This window comes from Desmodus rotundus, chromosome 1 (assembly GCF_022682495.2).
Source record: "Desmodus rotundus isolate HL8 chromosome 1, HLdesRot8A.1, whole genome shotgun sequence".
Classification (NCBI taxonomy): domain Eukaryota; kingdom Metazoa; phylum Chordata; class Mammalia; order Chiroptera; family Phyllostomidae; genus Desmodus; species Desmodus rotundus.
In genome coordinates, this window is record NC_071387.1 from 21,919,440 (window position 1) to 21,940,936 (window position 21,497).

A 21,497-nucleotide genomic window follows, 5' to 3' on the forward strand; every position below is an offset into this window, starting at 1 on the left:
GAATGTGTCAAGTGACAATGAATACTCTCCTGTGGGGAAAAGTGCAAATGCCCCAATGTGCCTGCCAAGCTCATACTCCAGTTAGTTATGGAATCAATGATCCCTAGGAGTTGAAAGGGTGACCTACTTGATTCCCTTGCTCACCCAACGAACACTGGAATCCCAGGTACAACATCCCTGATGGGAGCCCCTGTCATCTCTGTGTGGATGTCTTCATCAATGGTGAGCCCCCGATTCTCAGAGATAGCCAAGCCTATAAGCATGCACAATATTTCCCTGGACTGTTTGGATGATTAAAATGTTTGATGATATGATCTGAATGCCTACTGATTTGATAGCCAACTCTTGAAAAAGTATCAGGATATCATGGTCCCCGTTATAGCATCAGAATTGCCAAGGAAAATTTGCATAATCCACATATTCGAAGGTGGCCACTTATGACTTTTCCATCACCAAAGCCAGAAACAGTAACTGCTGTGGAAGTCTCATGACATTTTGCATCACCCAGACAGACCCTCAGCTACTCCAGACTGCTCCCCCCAACCCCCATTCACTGTCAGTCAAAGCACCACCTTCTTCATAGCTTCTAGCAGAGATTGCTCTCAACATCTATAGTCCTCAATCACATCCTAGGGGTCCCTGACTTGCTCTCAACATGGTACAGGAAGAATCAATTTTATTCCTATAAAAAAATGGGAATAAATGGGCTTTCTTTACATCATGAGAAGTGGCTTAAATAGATAATATTTAAATATTAAATACTTAAATATATAATAGTTAAAATTGCACTCACACACACACCATTTCAATAGGAAGCACTTGAACTAATTCATTGCCTTAGGTTATTTTCTCTAGAAGTAGACCCTGAGGTGACAATTCAAATGCAAGTGATTTACTAGGGAAATGTTTCCAGGAGATCCTAGAAAAGGAGCGAGGGAAGCAAGGCAGGGAAGGGGAACAAGCCAAGCAAGTGTGCAATTTCAGGCAAAGTCCAACCTTAGCTTAATCCCACCTAAGGCTCTGGAGTAGAAATTACACCTGAGTTCCTCCAGACTTGAGGCAAGGTAACTGATGTTCATTGGCAAAAGGGTTGCCTGTGAGTTGTAAACTCCTGGGTATTTCCGACTGTCTGAGCTGTTGGACAAGGTGGCTCCTGTAGCCCAGGGAGGCCATCTTTAGAAACAAAGGCACCAAAGGCCAGGGAAGGGGTACAGAGAAATGTAAAAGGGACCTGAAGGGATCTGGACAGAACATCAGTATGTCCACTCATTCACCTGTGTATCCCCAGTGGGTTTGTTTGGCTCTAGATTTTATGTACCTCTAACATAACATGGTATCTCTACAGTAAGGGATGGTAACAAACATTTAATGGAATACTCAGGGTAGGGTAGGCCTGGGAGGTTTCTGCCTCACCATAACACCCCACTGAGTAGATATAACGCAGTCTAGGTCCATACTGGCTCTTTGGTGACACTCACATTTTGATGGACACTGTTCAAATAAATCTTTTTATTTTTAGATTTATTTATTGATTTGAGAGAGAGAGAGAGAAACACCAATTTGTTGTTCTACTTGTTTATGTATTCATTTGTTGTTTCTTGTATGTGCCTGACTCTGGATTGGGCCCACAACCTTTGCATATCGGGATGATACTCTAACCAACTGAGCTACCTGGTCGGGGCTCAAATAAATCTTTGGAAAATACTGTATAGAGGCAGCTGTGAAGTCGTGCTTGCTGAGCCTCTGTGTGCATATGAGCTTAGTCATGTCCCTCCTTCACTAGAGTGTTTTATCCAGCTGCCCGTTAAGACCTGTCGAATTACCTCCCAAAAGAAGATAAAGACTTTTATGAGCAAACTTGGAGTATGTCTCCCAGTTTTGCAGATGCTGCATCTCTTGGAAGGCAGTGCACCTGCAGTTGCAAAATTGCCCGTGTAAAACCCCTCTGCACAAACGCACACTCACATAAAGCTGCTTTTACTTTCCTTATAGTAAACAACCCCAAGTCTAGAGAACTATCAAGTCAGGCCTTAGTCTTTGTGGGTATATTTTTATTTAATTTTCTGATAACAACAACTAGAGCCCTGATGAACCTATAACATGATGAGGAAATTTCAAGGCACTGCCTTTTCAGTCTTTACCAGTTTTAATAGCCCAACATTTGGTTCTGTTTTCTCTCTCTCTGTCTCTACCTCCTTCCAACAAATAAAAGCATATGTTTATTTCCCCTTCTCCCTATATCACCTAAAAAAGCAGAAGAGAGAAAACCTGAAAGAGCAAAGCTCTTAAGTCAGAATGACTCTCATGTCTTTTAACAGAATCTGTCGTTTCCTCTGACACCCACATGGTGGTTGCCTCCCTGGTCTCCCCTCCTCCCTCTCTCCCTGTAACTCTGGACCTGCCAAATTCCTCCCTCTACACTCTCCACCAGCCTCAGCGTCTTGTTTTGAGAATTTGTTTCATTATTTAACTGTCCACTGTTCCTATGGAAGCAAAGAAATGAATGAAACTACATTTCTGAGCACTTTCTAAGTATCTGGTATCTTCCATCCAGCATCTTATTTTATTCCTCACAGACCCCACCCCCCTGCCCCATGAAATAAATTATTTTTCCCATTTTTAGATACAAGAAAACTGAGATACAGAGAAGCTCAGTGACTTTTCCAAGAACATGCAGCCAGGAAAGGAGCCGAACGTGACATGGAACTCATGTTGGCCTCCAAGTGTAATAATTTCTGTCCTACCCAGTTTCTAGTCCCTAGAATATGCTTTGGGCCTTCAACTTCCATGTGAACACTACAGAATGTTAAATATTTCTGAGACCCCCTCCATTGGTGGTCCAACTGTGGAAAAACTCTGATTTTAAGCACATAAAAATCTATAAAAAGAATCAGCAACGTGTCCTTGGAGAAAAAGAAGTGACCTCTTACTTCCTTCAGAAAGGTCAGTGATACACTGGCATTAACATCCATGCTCAGCAAGGCTGAAAAGAATTCTTTTTATGATTTCCACAGAGTGATTTTGTAACACATGTTTTTAAAAAACAGTTTTAAATATATTGTTCAATCAAATGACAACCCCGATGGCTTGCAACTCAAGATGTCACAGTGGTGAAGTACTCATTAGTCACCTGCTATAGAAGTCAGTGGAATGTGCTGGGACACAGAGTCTGTAAAAGCCAACAGAGTCTTGTTAATCTGTCAGGTCGCATAATGTACAGCCTCACACTATGACACTGTCATCAGCAAAAAGGCTTAGATTGTGTGCCTCACAAACCCAGAAACTGGTTTTTGGAAGCCTGACTTCTCACTGAACGCTCTTTAAAGCTGAGTTAATATGTTTCCTACTGTTATAACAACGACATGTGAGTCACATATGTGGTTTCGAGATTCCTAAACTGGATCCATACAGCTGCTGATGTAATCAGAAATAACCTCTGGGTCTCTGAGACTTGAAGATTCAAGAGGAAAGCTGCCCAGCTAATGGAATTGCTGATTTTCATTAGTGCAATCACCAGCATTCCAGCATTCAAATCTCCTTGGGAAATTATTCATCAATACTCTGTTTTCATTTGAAAAATGTTTTTATGACCAAGGCAAAATATGTCTGGGATTCAGCCTGTGAACTTATCTTGACTCACCATGTGGAGGTAGATTGTTTTTTTTGGGGGGGTGGGAATCCTGAGGTTAAGTGTCAGGCAGATTCATATTTGACTTCCAGCTCTGCCACTTACCAGCTGTGTGATTTCAGATAGGTTACTTGACCTCCCTGAGCCTCAAGTCTCTAATCTGGAAAGCTGGGAAATTATTCCTACCTCACAGCATAGTGAGAACGAAGTTAGACATAGAAAAGCATCTAGTAAAATAACAGGGCACAGTGCAAACTAGGAGGTGCTAGGACCCACGCTTGCCCACAGGGAGCCTGGCTTGACTAATCCTTTGGGCCCTGAGCTCTGTGTGGGCAAGAAGGGAACCTTCTAGGTTCCTAGAAGCTCTAGTGCTGCATCCTCCAGACCCTGCTCCTCTCCCAACCACCTCATCTGGGGATTCATCCAAACACTCCCTAGGGCTTCACAGGAAGCTAGAGGAAAGGGAGAAAAAGGTAGAGAAGGGAGGTGGCAGTGCTGAGCCAGCTCTTTCAAGAACAGTCTTTCCTATGGGAATGCCATTTATTCGTCAAGATTGCAAAGCAGCAGGAGTAGGTGACTGAGAATTCTGACTTTCAGAATTTCTTTGAGCAGCTCTTTGCATTAGAAAAAGCCGGTGCCAGCTGTGTAAAGAACATCATGGCAATGCTGCAATTTCATGCAGGCAGAGATCTGAGCAGTTCTGAGAGCTGTGGATGATTCATTGAGAAGGAAAGAGGAGGATCTTTGTGTGGTGCTTCAACCACCCAGAAGAAGGGAGCATGAAGGATTTGCTCTGAGGATCACATCACAGTACTTGTGTCTCAGTCTTTTTCTGATTAAAAGCTTTTGCTTATGTACCATGTATTTGGAGCTTCACTCCATCACTATGAGTCAGGAATCCCCTCTGTAGAGATGAGAAACTTGAAGCGTAGAAATGGGTACAACCTGAGGATTCTCTGAGATCACAGTGGAGAAATAGCCACACGATGCCTCACTGTGATAGGTGTACCCTGGTTTACACTTTTTCATTAATTGCATCATGAACTTGGATTATACCCTGAAGATCTGGGGAAGGGCATAGGATGTGATCCAGTTCATAAAGCCCTTTCATGTCTCAGTGGTTCTATCCCAAAAGAAGCAAGATGGTGGGGGAGAGATGGTAGGATGTAATTCTGTAGTGAAACTCAATGACATGGGGTCGCTATGTTCCTAAAAATTTATTGAAAAGAAATCAAGAAAAATCTGTAAGAAACGAGAAGCATCTTAACCTAATCAAAGACTGATGCAAATGAGAAATTGGTTCCTCTTTCTAATAATAATAAGTGCTTATCATATTCTAGCAGCGTGTTTTACATTCATTATCCCCTCAATCCAATGGAACAGATACTATATCCTCTCTTTTTAGAGATGAAGAAAAGAATGAGAGAAGTTAAGTAACTAGCCCAAGGACACTCAACTGGCATGTGGCAGAACCAGGATCTGAACACATTCTGGTGCCAGATATGTGCTGTTACTCTTAGCTGCCACCTCCCAGAAACTGGCAGGTCACACGCATTTTTTTTCACTGAATTATGGGGGGAAAAAGCCTCATGGGGTAGGAATTATTACTCTAAATTCTCAGATAAGGAACTTGAAGGTCAAAATCCTTATGTAACTCCTCCATGGCCACACAACTAGTCAGAGGCCAAGTCAAAATTCAGACCCAGAACTTTTGACTCTGTGCCTAGGGCTGTTGCTCCCTACATATCTGGCGTCGCAATTCTTCGTGAGAAGAAACTGGGTTAGTGCAGAGTTTATTCCTCCACAAGAAAACATTCTTAAATTGTACAAAGACTTAGAGCAAGTGAAACCACCCCACTCATTGCCGAAATACTCATTCACTCAGTTGTCAACCAGTATTTATAGAGTATCAAGTATGTACCAGCCATTGCCAAGTGTGTGGAGTACAGAATGAGCACAGAGTATAAGATAGGTCTCTACCCTCACAATTCTTTTTCAGGTCCCACGTGCCTCCTGTCCCAGACACACTTACCCAATATCGGTGGAGAAAGAAATCCAGCTCTATTATCTCAGCTGTTTCCTGCTGAATTTCTCCTGAAAGCCCCATTGCCTTTCAGATAGTCTGGCTGTTTTCAGGGGATTTTACAGAGCTGTGGCCCCAACGAGGCTGGTAATAGTGACTCTGAAAAATTCTTCAGACCTCTCCCTCATGAGGCTGGATTAGCAGTATGTCCTAAGCAACTCTGGCTGCAGCCAACACCAAGCAGAAACCTCAGAGCACAGACGCGTGCCTCGATGTCAGTCTGAGTGCAGGCGCCTGCACAGCAAGTCTCTTTGGACCTTCCCTGGAATGGCTTGATTTCTACTGGGAGATCACTTTTCTGGGCCCCGTGGATGAACCGCATACACAAATCTCCAGCATTTCTGCTGCTGGGAACAGCTGCCAAAAGGAGATTCCTTGGAGTGGTGATGAGAGTGTATCTTGTTTATTTGTCTTCCCTGAATGCAGGGAAGGACTGGAAAGAGGCAATCAGATGGGATGACTGGCTGTTAGCAGTTTCCAGCTGACTTTGCCAGGCCCAGAGAACTATGACCTAACCTCTGCTTCAAGGAGACTACAAACAAATGTAAACAATCAGTTTCCAAGGCCGGAGTCCAACTCCTGGTGTCTTGGTCCCCTCTGCATTGTAATGTATGTCTCAGTATCCTGGTAACTGCTGAGAGAGGCTCTCAGTCGAGATGAGCAGTACAGATTGCAATCTCAATAGAATGCAAGGTCCACGTGTGCACATCATTTTCCAGTTAACAGGATCCTGCTATTTCCGATGCCTCACTCAATACCCGTAATAATGTGGAACAGCAAGTTTGCTATTCTCACGTCACAAATGAAGAAACTAAGAGTTAGTGGCAGAGCTGGAGCTAGATACTACGTTTATCAACTACTGGAATGATTTTTAATCTTCTGCTTTATTGTAAAATGAGTACAATAAGAAGAATACCTTCCTTGAAAGTTTTTTTGTAAGGTTTGGAGATTAGATAAACACATTAAATAGTGCATATATATCCATCTATGCGTATATAAACACATACATAGCATTTAGCCTTTTGCCGGGCATAAAGTAGTCCCTCAGTGAGAAATAGTTTGTTGTTTTGTTCAAGTAAGGCAGTATAGTGTGATTGTTGAGACATGGTTTCTGAACTCAGGTCAACTAAGGGTGATATCATGACCCTGGACAAGTTACTTAACTTCTCGGGTATTAGTTTATGTATCCGAAAATGGGAATGATGATTTTTTAAAAACCAGAAGTTTGAATGAGAATTGTGTAGATAGACAATAGGAATTTTCTCCCCAACACTGAAAAAAAAGGAAGCAAACCATTACTTTGATAAGATGGAGTTGGGAGAAAGTCTTGTCTCCTTTCTAAACTACATACAAAAACTCATGAGTCTTCCATGATGTCTGAATGGACGAAAGAACACCATTCTTAAGGCCATAGCTGCTCACTAAGATGTTAAAATGGAAATGTTTCCACTCACAAACAGGGAACTCTTTGTCCCTATGCGAAGCCTGAGCATGGGACTATTTTGCAAAGGTCCCCAAACTGACTCTCAGTGGCCAGTTCTGTGGCATCCATGTACCTGTCCATGAGAAACCCGGGGAGCATCTCAGGATGCTGTGTAAGTTTCCGTCACTCACGGGACCTGCCACAGCATGCTCCCCTACCCTAGGCTTTAGGATGATAACATTTGCTTACCTTGTAGGTCCAGTTCTGCTTCCTTTCCCACACCAAATACCAACTTCCCTCAATAAGTCCCTCAAGCAAAGCAAATAGGTGTTAAGTATCTTTCAGACGCCTTATCTTTGTATGCCACAACACAAAAGTCTTTAATAACTCTGTCAAGGAGTTATGCTCTAGACACATTTTTTGAGCCTCCTATCATAGGAAAAACACAAATTAATATCCAAATATGTTTTTGCCAGTAATGACATTGATAATAATAATGATGATATAAAGAGAAGGAGGAGGAGGAAGAGGAGAAGAAGGAGAAGGAGGAGAAGGAAAAATAATGTAGGTAGCATTAAGTATAGTATGGCACATTGTAAGCAGTTAATAAATAGTAGTATAACTATTGCAGTTTTATGTTACCAGTACTGCCCTGTGATGCTTTAGTACTTCCTTTCCATGCTTTGCTAAAATATGGACAGGATCTTGGAGTGAAAAACTTTGATATAGAACAAGCACTTTGTCACATGATCGATGTCCAGGTTCTCCAAAAGAATAGAAATGAGATCTTGAAATCCATCTGGACCTTTACTTGCTAACCTACCTTACTTTCTTAATGTAGTTTGGCTTCACTCAAAAAAGAGAATTTGACAAATATTAATGTGGGGCAATATCATTTGTGCAAGTACATGAATAAAATGAGGAGATTCAAACCAGAAATATCTTAAAAGAATGATGTACTCTGACCAAGCAGTGTCCAGAAGTACAAGGACGGTTCAAGACTGAAAATGTTGATAACTGCATTAATTCAATACGTCAGATGGAAAAGGAGAAATAACAGATCATCTTGATGAAATTTACCATACTGACCTGATTAAGCTAGAAATAGTACAGAAGGAATAAAAGGATAGTTCTCACATGGTAAAGAATGTGAGAAGTCAATTTCAAACTTAAAAATTAAACAGCAGGTACATTACCATTAAATTCAAGAAAACACAGATGTCCACTATATCTGTTTGTATTTAACATTGTTCCAGAAATTTAAGTCAGTGAAATAAAGTACAAAGAGATAAATCTATTAAAAAGGAGATTTAAGCCCTGGCCACTGTGGCTCAGTTGGTTGGAGCATCATCCCATAGACCAAAATGTTGCAGGTTCAATTCCCAGTCAGGGCACATACCTAGGTTACAGGATTGACCCCCAACTGGGGCATTAGAAGAAGGTAACAGGTCAATTATTCTCTCTTATATCTCTCTCCCTCTCTCTTTCCCACCTTTCCTCTCTCTCTAAAAGCAATGAAAAAATGTCCTCAGGTAAGGATAAAAGAAAGGAGATTTAAAAATCAATTATTATTGTCTGTTTCTTAACCCCCAAAAGAAAAAAAAACTAAAAACTTTCTATTTTCTATTGGCTAAAAATAAATACATAAAAATCAATAACTTTTTTATATAACTACAGTAGGTAACTGAACTATTAGTAGGAAAAAGGGTAAATTCTATTTATTTATTTACTTATACAGATTTTATTCGTTCATTTTTAGAAAGAAGGGAAAAGAGGAGAAAAAGAGGGAGAAAAACATTGATGTGAGAGAGAAACATTGGTTGGTTGCCTATTACACATGCCCCAACTGGCAACTGAACCCACAGCCCAGGCATGTGCCCTGACTGGAAATCAAACCAGTGACCTTTCAGTTTGTGGGAGGATGCCCAATCAATTAAGCCACACTGGTCATGGCAAGGGTAAATTCACTTTAAAAATCAAATGATGTCTTTCACCTCTCTTATTCAACATAGTACTGGAAGTCCTAGCCACAGCAATCAGACAAGAAGAAGAAATAAAAGACATCCAAATTGGAAAAGAAGTAGTAAAACTGTCTTTATTCACAATGACATGATTCTATATGTAGAGAACCCCAAAGATTCCACCAAGAAACTACTAAAACTGATAAATGAATTCAGCAAAGTAGCAGGATACAAAATTAATATTTATAAATCAGTTGCATTTATATATGCCAATAACAAACTAACAGAAAGGGAAATCAAGAAAACAATCCCATTCACAATTGCTTCAAAAAGAATAAAGTACCTAGGAATAAATCTAACCAAGGATTTAAAAGATCTGTACTCAGAAAATTATAAGACACTGAAGAAAGACATTGAAGAAGATACAAGTAAGTGGAAGCACATACCGTGTTCATGGATAGGAAGAATTGACATTGTTAAATGTCCATACTACCCTAAGCAATCTATAGAGTCAGCACAATTCCTACCAAGATTCCAATGACATATTTCACAGAACTAGAACAAATACTTCAAAGATTTATCTGGAACCATAAAAGGCCACACATGCATAGCAACAGTGATCCTGACAAAGAACAAAGTTGGAGGAGTCATGCTACCTAATATCAAATTGTACTAGAAGGCCATAGTAATCAAAACAGCCTGCTACTGGCATAAAAACAGACATATATGTTAATGGAACAGAATAGAGAGCCCAGAAATAAAACCATACCTTTATAGTTAATTAATATTTGACAGAGGAAGCAAACACACACAATGGGCTAAAGATAGTTTATTCAATAAATGGTATTGGGAAAATTGGACAGATACATGCAGAAAAATGAAAGTAGACCACCTTCTTATACCACACATAAGAATAAATTCAAAATGGATCAAAAAGACTTACATGTTAGACCCCAGACCATAAAAATCCTAGAAGAAAACATAGGCAGTAAAATCTCAGACACTGCTCATAGCAGTGTTTTATTGGATATATATCCCCAGGCAAGGTAAACAACAGAAAAAACAAACAAATAGAACTACCTCAAACTAAAACGTTTTTGCATAGCAAAGGAAATCCTCAACAAAATAAAAAGACAACCCATGGAATGGGAAAACATATTCACTGATACATCTGTTAAGGGGTTAATATCCAAAATTTATAAAATGTTTACAAAATTCAACACCAAAAAATCCCAAACAATCCAATTAAAAAATGGGCAAAGAACCTGAATAGACACTTCTCCAAAGAGTACCTACACTTGGCCAATAGACATATGCAAAGGTGCTCAACATCATGAATCATCAGACAGAAGCAAATTAAAACCACAGTGAAATACCATCCCACACCAGTCAGAATGGCCATCATTAATAAATCAACAAACAACAAGTGCTGGTGAGGATGTGGAGAAAGGGGAACCCTTCTGCACTGTTGGTAAGAATGCAGATTGGTGCAGCCACTGTGGAAAACAGTATGGAGATACCTCAAAAAATTAAAATTGGGTCTGCCTTTTGACACAGCGATCCCACTTCTGGGAATATATCTGAAGGAACCCAAAACACTAATTTGAAAGAACATAAGCACTCATATGTTCACTGCAACATTACTTATAATTGCCAAGATATGGAAGCAGCCCAAGTGTCCATCAATAGATGAATGGATAAAACAACTATGGGACATTTACATGATGAAATACTACTTGGCCATAAAAAAGAAGAAAATTTTACCCTTTGTGACAGTGTGGATGGACCTAGAGAACATTATGCTAAATGAAATAAGCCAGTCAGAAAGACAAAAAACATATGATTTCACTCATATGTGGAATCTAATGAACAACTGAACTAACACGGAAAATGGGGACAGACTCATAAATGGAGAGCAGGATGACAGCTATGGGGGTGGGGGTGGTTAAGGGGTAGAGGGATTGAGCGAAAAGGAAAAAAGGACTCATGGACATGAACAACAGTGTGGGGATTGCTAGGGGGAAGAGGGTATAAAGGGACTAAATGTAATGTAAAAAAATACAATAAAGATAAATAAACAAATAGAATCAAACAATGTCAACCATCTAAAAATAAATTTAACAACACCATATACAAAAAATCCTCAAAATCTGTATAGATATAAATGTAAGAGCGGTAACTGTATACATTTTAGAAGAAAATATAGTAGTACATTTTAATTACTGTGAGTTAGGCAGTCTTCTTGTATATGACGCCAAAACACAAACAACAGAAGAAAATAAGATAAATTGGACTTGATAAAATTGAAAACTTTAGTGCTTCAAACAATGCTTTGAAGAAAGTGAAAAGATAACCCACAAATAGAAAGAAAATATTTACAACTCATTGGTAAATGTTGACAAGGGGTTTATATTCCAGGATATATGAAGAACACTTGCAACTCAATAATAAAATAACCCAGTTTAAAAATGGCCAATTATCTGAACAGACATTTCTCTAAAGAAGCTATACAAATAGCCAATGCACACATGGAAAGATACTCAACGTCATTACATGCAAATCAAAATCACCATGAAATACCACTTCACGCCCACCAGGGTGACAGTGTGTGAGAACTGATTATTCGATTACTGTATTGTGATAATGTCGACAAATGATGTTTAGCCCAGTAGATGTCTCAAATTGACATATCAAAAAGCAGCATACAAATTTAACTTAGAAATGTAAATAACAGTTAAAGTAGTTGTAATGTCCAAATACGGGGTCAAAACTGGTTTATAGGGACAAAGAGAAAGAAGTACTGTTCTTTATTAAAAGACCTTTAGTAGTATTTGATTTTTTAAACAATTACATTTATGCTAACATAGTTGACAAAATAAAAATTGGGATGATACTCTGTGCCCTGTAGGACTGCAGTGTGGATGGGAGAGAATATTTGGAAACACCCTGGCTCAGACTGCCCGGTCAATAAATGCAGTGATGTATCCCACGCTTTGGTGACACATCCCAGCCTACAGACCTCCGACAGGCATCTGTGTGAGTGCTCATGCTCTCTGCAGTTGAAATCTATTGCTTTGTGCCCATTTTTCTCAGGGAAGACATAAAGAAGTTATCATGGCCTTTTCTCAATATATCTGCCTTATAAAATCATAACCTTTGTCTCTGCCTGTCTCCTGACATTCTGCCTTAGTTATTCATGTATTTAGCACATCGAAACCTATGGCTTCTCTAGCCCGAAGGACGCTTGCATAAGCTCAGAGGCATTGACAAAATAAGAACCCTTTGCTGTCAGTTGGTGCCAGACAGCTGGCACTGCTGAATCTCACCCTCTAAAGGTGTCGGGGCTCTCCCCACTAAGTGGCTTCAATGACGTGTGCACACACTCAGTGCCCAGGACTCCCCTTTTAAGGTCTGTCTGTCACTCCTGTCTCTGAAGGATGGGCAGTAGATGGCCATGAGTGGCTTCCAACCAGCCCATGAATGTTCCTCTTAGTTTGAGAAAGAGCAAGGCCGAGCCCAGGACGATTTTTGGCAGACAATAGCGAGATGAGTCAAGGCAAAAAGCAGAACTGAGCCATGGTGAACTTTAGTCACCGGAATGGCATTTGCCATTCAACAAACATTTCTTGGGCTGTGCTGTGGGCTGCTGTTTTCTCACGTGTCATCTCACCGAATGCTCGTTACCCCGTGAATAGGCATTATCTCCTCGTTTTATAGATGGGAAAACAGACAAAGAGACGTTAGGTAACCATCTGTTAGGCCCTCAGCTTGTAACTGCTAAAGGCAGGATTTAAACTGTCCTCCAAATAAGTGTATTTTCCCTGTCACGGCTACTTCTGCTTCAGGCAGGAAGGGCATCAATGAATCCTGCCTGCGATAACCTGAGGTTGAAGAGTACAAGATTTGGAATCTTAGGTTTGTGCTTTTCTTAGGACACTATCTCCCCAGATCTAAATGTTTATTCATAAATTCTGCAGTGATATACTGAACACTTCCCACATACCTGGCACCATGATGGGTGCTGGAAACACAGAGAAAACTCGGACATGGTCTCTAATAATGCCATAGCCTTAGAGAAGAGCAGATAATATATCTGACCAGTGTCTGTACAAAATGGAAAAACCCAAGTGTCAGCTCCTGCCTTCCCAGGCCAACTCTCCAACGATCCATGAAGCCTTCAGCTTCTAAGTCCAGCCCTACCCTGCCGGAGTCAACTCAGCAGTGTTGATGATAATTGAGGAGCATGGTCCAACAGCACGTTAGCCCTGGGAGGGGTCTGCCACCCCACTCAGAGAGCAGTAACCTGCCACTGATCACTGCCGACAGGTCTGGTGCCTGGTGAGCCTGGTGGCAGCTGTGGGCAGCTCTGTGCCCCTGGGCTGCTTAGAGTACTCCCGGATCTGAGATAAGGGATGCCCATTGATAGATACCCTAGGCATCCCCCTCACTCCTGACATGAGTCTCATCTCCTGCTTGAACAAATACCTGGTCTGGCAACTTAGATCTCTTGTCTGGGGTCCTGAGGACCTGTCTCTTACAAATGGCCTTTTTCTGAGACCTGACACTCCCCTCTACACACAATCCCAGGCCTTCTGGTAAAGGATGAGGATGTTTCCTAAACCAGGCAGGCTTGGGGTCAACGAAGAACCGAGACACCTGACCCAGAACTCCCCTCTGCACACCTTCACTGTAGGTCTCAGTGCAGGTGGGGCCCAAACCTAAAACAGGACATGTGGACAGGTGTCTCTTTCAGGTTGCAAATAACAAGAAATTAGGTTGCTTCCAATGCAGAGATTTTGTGGAAAGATACCCAGGGAAGTGGGGAAATTCCAGAAAGTGGCAGCCACTCTGCCAGGCCTCAGGGAGAGCAGCACAATGGTGCCTCGTGGCACGACAAACAACAGCAGCCTGGAGTTTTCGTCCCCTTTAGAAGCCGTCACAGTGCTCCCTGTTCTGGCGCTCCTCATTCCTGTGCCTCCCTCTGTTTCTCTATGTCCAGTTGCTTCTCCCTCTACTCACAGGTCTCCCTTCTCTGTTCACTCTTTTTCACTGAATTTTCTCTATATATCTCATTCATAACTTTCTTAGAGAGATCCTGACAGTGTCCCTGGATCAGCATGTAATAGGGACTATTCCTGTAGGGCAGATGCTCACACCAGATTCTCAAGGCTGCTGCTCGTTACCTGATGTCTAGATTCTAGCCAGAAAGTGAATCTTTGGTCAAATCAGTTGTCACTGGGGTAGGGGAGTCCCAGTGCACAGAGCCTGACAAGTTATACCCAAGGCACTACTGCCTGGTAGGCACTCAAAATCCCCGGCATTCCCATTCCCCATACTTCATCAAGGATTGGCCTCATCTCTTCTACTTGTCAGTTAGCCAGCCAAGGGATCCAAAAGGATTCCAAAATATCAGTGAGATCCCACCATGCCTTGCAGTCCAGCCCAGTTGAATGACCATAATTTAGTTCATGTAAAGCAGTTCCCCATTTGTTGTGGAATGGACCTAATGCTAAGAAAAAGAAGAAGCCATCTGGCTTTTTTCAGTCGCTGCCCTTCTTTCTGGTTCATGAGGATCCCAGTTTCCTGTTTTTTCACCATATTTTTCATCCGTCTCTTACAAAGAAACAAACCTGATTTCTCATGAACTCATTTAGAGTTTTGGCTTCAATTGCTTTCCCAAGTAACTCACTCCACATGTTTATCTCTCTTGCCTGATTAAGTTCTCCTGGAGGACCCGGCTTTATTTGTTCTTCAACAAACATTACTTAGTCTGACCTATAAGCCAGGTGCTGCACTGGGATTTGGGAGCAGTCGATTGCCAGCCTCATCAATATCATTATTCCTGCCAGCATCACTGCCAGTCATCTAGCATTTACCAGGGGACAGACACTAGGATAGGCACCTCCGAGACACGCATTGACTAATGCAAATTGAGGCTCAGAGAAGTTGAGTGAACCTAGAAAGTTCAGATCAACTTGTGGCCTTTGGAATTTACATGTGGTCCACTGAGTCGGAAGGGCAGACTGCCCTATGGCTGGGATCTCCCCCATTAATCTAAATACGATCTGACTGCATTTACTATGCCAACCTCTACTGGAAATGACAACATAGTTCCTTTCATAATGATAAAGAAGTTTGCTTTGCAAGTCTCCTCCACCCCTGACACCCAAATAGCAACACACGTGGGACCAACACAGGCTGTATGAGCCCACACGCTACTTCTTCAGGGTTTGTTTTGTAAACCCATGAGGATAATGGTCCACATTTTTGTGGCACCTCATAATTTGTCCTGCTCTCACACATTTCGTATCTTTACCACAATAACTCTGCATGTCCATGAAGGGCAGGCATCGTTATCCCCATTGCTCCACTGATTTATGTATTCATTTATAGCTGCATTAGTTCAACAAATATTTACTGAGCACTACCCTGTGCCTGTCCCTGTGCTAATCAACAGAGGAACATGGTGTGAATAAGGCTTGTAAAACTCTAAAGAAGCATAGTCTAGTGGTGGGCACAATGCCCCACATAGACAGTGACTTCCAGGGGACTGAGTGTGCCACCATATTGCTGTTGTGACCAAGAGCACAGGGAACCATGCCCAGAACAGGGTTTCAAAGAGAAGGCAGAATCTGAGGGGTTGGGGTTCACAAGGGATACCTCAATATCAGGGGCAAGGGTCTGGATTTTTTCCAGAGGGCCATGGGGCATAGGCTCAGAGCAATGCTCTCTACCAGTCCTGTCCTTTCCTAAAGGGACAAAGCCATCCAGGAACTTCTCTAGTATGTACTGGTTGGAGGAACTGGGAGCCACAGCAGGTGTGGTGGAAGAGCTCAGATGAGAAGAAGGAAATAACTATATGCCCGTGTGCTTCACCTACAGACATGATTTTAATCTAATGTTAGAAATGAGGAAAGATCCAGGAACCCTGGTTTCACGCCCGGGTCTCATCTTTGGTCATGAGACCTTGAGCAAATTGCTTTACTGATCGGTGGACCAGTTTCATCTTGGATGAAGCATGGGAACTGGGGCTTAAGAGAGGTATTAATAATAACAGGAAAATGGCATTGGATATTCTAAAGGCAGCACAAAGGCAAGGCTTTTGGTTTGTTGGATAGGGGATGCTGACAGAGCACCCCTAGGCCCATCTAAGATGAGAACACTGGTGGCGTACAAAGATGAGATTTGGGGAGCTACAGGGGAGGGCGGAGGAATGAGAAACGGACCTGGGTTACAGTTGGGATTCTGATCCCTGTGTACCATGTGAACGCAGGTGTGTGTCTTCATTGTGGCCACTTCCATTGTGGGTGCTTTCCAAGTGCTCCCCACCCCCAACGCATATCCGCCCCCTGAGCGGCTCATGGAGTGCCTTCCCAGTCATCACCATTCTCTTCCCGCTAAAGCACGTTGACTGAGCTCTGACAATGAGCTGTGAGCACTGCAAGCTACTTTATATAGACTGGCTCATTTCATCTCTTAAAAGCCTCTAAAGAAAAAGATTATTATGATAGCAAGGATATAGGTCCAGATGGGAAAACTGAAGCTCTTGGAAGTTCAGGAGCTTGTGATGCTAGAGTGTGTTCCTGTAGGATTTGCACAATCATGTGATTATTCCTGTGTCCACTCTGACCAGACCTAAGAGCTGTTGGGGGGCAGGGATTGAGTCGTACACATCTCTGTGGCCTCCTTGACGCAGAGCCCAGCATGGATTTCAGCACATCCCACCCCACCGCACCCTGGGATTGGACTCTGAGCCTCCTTGCTGCTTCCAGAGTTTCTGTGTTTCCCTTTACATGAGAATAATTGTTAACTTTTCTTAAGGACTTGCTACAACTAATTTAGTTCTTAAATAAGCCCGTTATTAGCTTCTATTGTTGTCATAGCTTGATCGTGTTGCTTTATATAATAGTCTCCCCCTTTTAGGAGAGCCCCTGAGGGTCTCAAGAGGAGGGTCCTTCCTGGCTTTGCCTGTGTGTGCACAACTTCCCACCCAGAGTTGGGCACAGAGAAGTGCTGTAACAGTGCAGGGCAGGGCCATTGGGACAGGCCTGTTAGGCGTGGAGGCCTGGTGTTTTCCCCAGCTGGGCCCGGGCCCTGTGGTCCTGTGGTCAGCCTCAGGGCTGACCTTCACATCTCAGACCTGCCTTTGGATCTGGCTTCTCCCAGGAGCCCAGGTTTATAAACAAAAAACAAACAGAGAAAATAAAAACATTATCTCATTGGTGCTTGAGTCAGCTGCTCCAGATGTCTTGGGGGGAATGGAAAGGGGGTGCTGCAGAGCCAGCCAGAGCCCAGCCCTGCCTGAAGTGGGGCTGTAGCAGGGTGCACGTGCAGTGAAGGCGACTCCTTGGGTTTGAGTGTTTGTAGCCAGTGGGGCTGCCTTCGCTGACATCCCCGCCCCCAACCTGCCCCTTCCATGTGGCCATGAAGGATGCCTACCACCACCTGGGCATCCAGCCGGCACCTCTGAATCCCCAGAGGAGGCCCAGGACAGCCACTCAATATGATAAACGGAGCTGTCGAATTAGGTACCTTATCTCCACTATCTCATTTAATCCCCACAAATTGCCAGCAAGGTCAGGTTTACCAGCCCCACTTGACAGATGGGAGGCTGAAGCTCAGCAAGTTAAATAACATTCCCACAGACAGGAGTAAACAAGTGAATCTGGACTTTACGCAAGGTCACTGGCCCCTAGCTTCTAAGTTTGTTCCAGTCACCCCACCAAGAAGATATGATGACCTCAGAGCTGACAGCAAATGTCTCAGTTCTAATCCACTCTGCTGATAACATTTAAAGATATTAGGGGAGACGGTTGAGAGAGAAGGTCAACTCGTGTTTCCAGAACCCATGTGTGCTCTGTTGTTGAGTTACAGCAGAAAAAGCACTCACCTGGGAGTCAGGGAACCCAGGTTTGAGGCCTGGACTCCCTTGCTACTGATGTTCTCTGTGCACTCAGCTAAGTCACCCCCCTCTCTGGGCTGCAGTTCCTCTGATTATGAGTGAGTATATTTGAGATAAGCCCTGACCCCAGGCAACCCATACGGCTATTACTTCCTGTCCTATATTAGGTGTTCCACATTTTAGAGGAATCTTTGACACGTTCACCTCTTCTGAACCATTCACAGGCACAAAATGTCAGCAACATGGGTTCATGCATCCCCCACAGAGCAAAACGCAGAGCACGGGCAGGTGCAGCACAGCAGCCTCCTAGCTCTGCCCATGCACATGGATTTTTCTCTCCCCCCAAGCATGTTGCAAAGACACAGAAGCTCTAAGGAGAACTGTGCTCCATTCTCCTATTTTTCTCATGTGTTTCAGGATTTGGCTCTCTCCAATATTTCATTCTCCAGACGTGATTCAGAGCAGAAGTTCCAATACATCCTGACATTTTCCACCCAGTCTGAAGGTCCTCCATGTGGGCCTAACCTGAGACTCTCTGGCTGTTTATTTGGTAACTAATTAGAGTTGGTAGAGGAACAAGTGTAGCCTCAAGGTGTTGCCAAGACCAACAGCATCCAATTCTACTGGAGGTAAGAGGAGGTGTGACAGTCCAAAATCTGGCAGAGGCCAACAGAGCCAGGCCATGTTGTGGCAGGGAGGGGACAGAAGGTGCTGGGATGTACATTGGAGGGGCCAAGGATTGGGGAGGAGGGTACCTTGCAGTAGAGAAGTCTAGCTGGACTTAGAAGAGAATTTAGACAAAGTCATGAGTGATCGCTTCTCTTCTCCCTTCTGTTTGCTGACATCACATGTCTCAGATTAACCCCAAATTATACCATGTCTGAGATGTTTTTAGTGGGGAGGGGATCTGTGATTGTGAATCGGGCCAGATAAATGGAAGACCTCCATTGATACAAAAATTCAATTCAATAATTCAATTTGCAGTCACTGAATGAGACCCTTGTCTGTGTTGAGAGCATTGATGTAGAGGCAAATGACTCATGGTCCCTGATCTTAAAAAACTGACCAGCCAGAGGAGGGGCAGATGGGGAAGCAGACAGTAGGCTCAGTGTGAGAAGGGCTATGACAATGTGTTGTGTAAACTCTAGGTGACACAGAGGGAAAGGGACCCAGCTCTGGCTAGGGATGTTGAGAAAGGCTTTCTGGTGGGAGAGGCATTTGAGATGGGGCTTGAAGGTGGGGACTGATGGGAGAAGAAAAAGCACCAAGGGCTTTCCAGACTCTGCACGGCATGACACTAAGAGTGACCCCTCCTTAAGCTATGTCCACCTTTTGTCTTGCTCCAGTCCCAGTGCTCAAAAGTAGCTCACCTGGGTCAGGATGCTGCAAGCAGCTGCAGGTGGCAGGTGGGTGATTAGGATACTCTGGACTGAATGAGAAGGCAGTGTCCAGGTCAGGAAGAGTCTCACTGTCAGGCCAAGGACTTGGGATTTCATACTCTCTACCAGCATTGTCCAATAAGGTGATTACTGGCCACATGAGGCTATTTAAATTGAATAAAATTAAAAATTAAGTTCTTCAGTGGACCAGGTAATATTTCAAGTGCTCAGTGGCCACATATGTTTAGTGGCTACTGTATTGGGCAGTGTATACATAGGCCATTTCCATCACAGAAAGTTCCAATGGACAGTACTGCTTTAGACGATGGGAACCATTGAAGGTACATGACCTGAGAATTAAGAGGGTCAGACCTGTGACATCCCAGGTCTGTCCAGAAGGTATCCAGCCATGTAATATGAAAAACAGAGATATTTATTGAAGAAGAGATGAGATACAAGAAACACTGTACATGGGACAATGATGCCTCAGTATTGTCCCTTCAAAGTAGGCACCTTGGGATCTCACATAGTTCTCCCAATCGCCATCAGCTGCCCCGTCGTATTTTCCTGAATCTCATCGATGGGCTCAAATCTCTTCCCTTTCAAAGGTGGTTTTAGTTTGGAAAAAGCCAAAAGTCGCAGGGAGCCAAATCTGGGCTGTAGGGGAGCTGAGTCATCTGGGTGATTTGATGTTTTGCCCAAAACACCCACATGAGAAGTGATGCGTGAGTGAGCACATTGTTGTGATGAAGCTGCCGATCACTACTTGCCCATAGCTGCGGACTTCTCAATCATCTGAATACTTTTCACAGAGTTCAAGCTTAACGCAAAATTTGATGCAGATTCAGTGCTCTACTCGCTCAGTCATTTTGAATGCGACGGCCATGCAGTACACGTGCTCACTCAACAGCATCTCTTGCCCCACTGACTAGTACACTCATGCACATTGCAGTCCACTCTCCTTGGCTGCCAGGCTACATCAATGTCATGCAAACCATTGTCATGATCTTAATAATGGCTGGAGTTTTTCTGGACACATTCATATAAGGGTCTGGCTGTAGGGGGAGAAGATGCAGACATTTGGAATTCTTTACTGTTAGTCCTCTGAAACTTGATGAGGATGCAGAAGAGAAGGGGATGGAGGATAAGTGTGATCCTCCTATTAGTCCAGGGGAGCCTTGTTGAGGACAGAGAATAGAAGGGGATGGTGGATAAGTGTAATCCTTATTTCTCCAGGTGAGCTTTGATGAGGCTGTAGAAGAGAGAGAGGAAGCGGCAGGAGATTGGCTCTACCTTTCTATTAGTCCAGGTGAGCCATGATGAATATGGAGAAGAGAAGAAATTCAGGTAAGAGCTGTCTTTGAACCAGGGGACCATGTCCTTTCCAGGGCTGCTGCCTTCTACAGCTGATGCACCAAAGTGCTCTCCTCTCCCTTTAGGGGCCAGTATCTTCTCCATGTGTACTCTCCCTCACAACCACAGAATCCTGAGGCTCAGCCACATCTGCAGGGACTCATCATCCAGATGGTCTAGGTTCAACTCTCATTGTGGCACTGGTTAGCTGTCTGGTTCTGTGAAAGTTTTAAAACTTCTCTCAGCCTTTGTTTCTTTATGAGCAAAGTGGGGTTGATAATGGCACCTACATTGTAGAGTTATTGAAGGTCAAAGGAGGTAATATTTGTAATATACTTAAAACATAATCTGGCTGTCATAGTAAGCCTCAAAATAGGTATACGCTGATGTCATGAGCAAGAAGCAGTGGAGTCTTGGGGTTCAGAGCATGGACTCTGGATTGTTTCTCGTGTACTAGAAACTCAGCTCAGTCCCTCTCTAGCTGGTGGCTTTGGAAAATGTAGCTCAAGTTCCCTGCTATTTCATTCCTTGATCTCAGAAACAAGGTGGGTACTAGCACCTGCCTCGTGAGGCTATTGGGAGAGTTCAATAAAATCATGTATGTAATAGATTTAGAATGCCACCTGGCATGTGTGAAGTGCCCATAAGTGTGAGCTGTCCTCATTACTGTTAGTGTTATATTATGTCAGTGTTTTTGTGGGCATACTCTGAGAAGCAGGGTGATGTTCTGACTCTCTCATATTTGAATATTCTATCCCACCCCTCCCA

At 43.1% G+C, this 21,497-nt stretch overlaps 1 long non-coding RNA gene across 2 annotated transcripts in view; it reads left to right on the forward strand.

Moving 5' to 3' along the window:
- The window catches only part of LOC128779707 (uncharacterized), a 99,366-nt gene extending 78,643 nt beyond the window's left edge, over window positions 1-20,723 (forward strand). For both annotated transcript variants that reach the window (XR_008425799.1, XR_008425798.1), the window contains exons 2-3: window positions 18,415-18,626; window positions 20,613-20,723. This is a non-coding gene — a long non-coding RNA (uncharacterized lncRNA). The remainder of the gene's footprint in view (window positions 1-18,414; window positions 18,627-20,612) is intronic.
- Window positions 20,724-21,497: the final 774 nt, after the last annotated feature.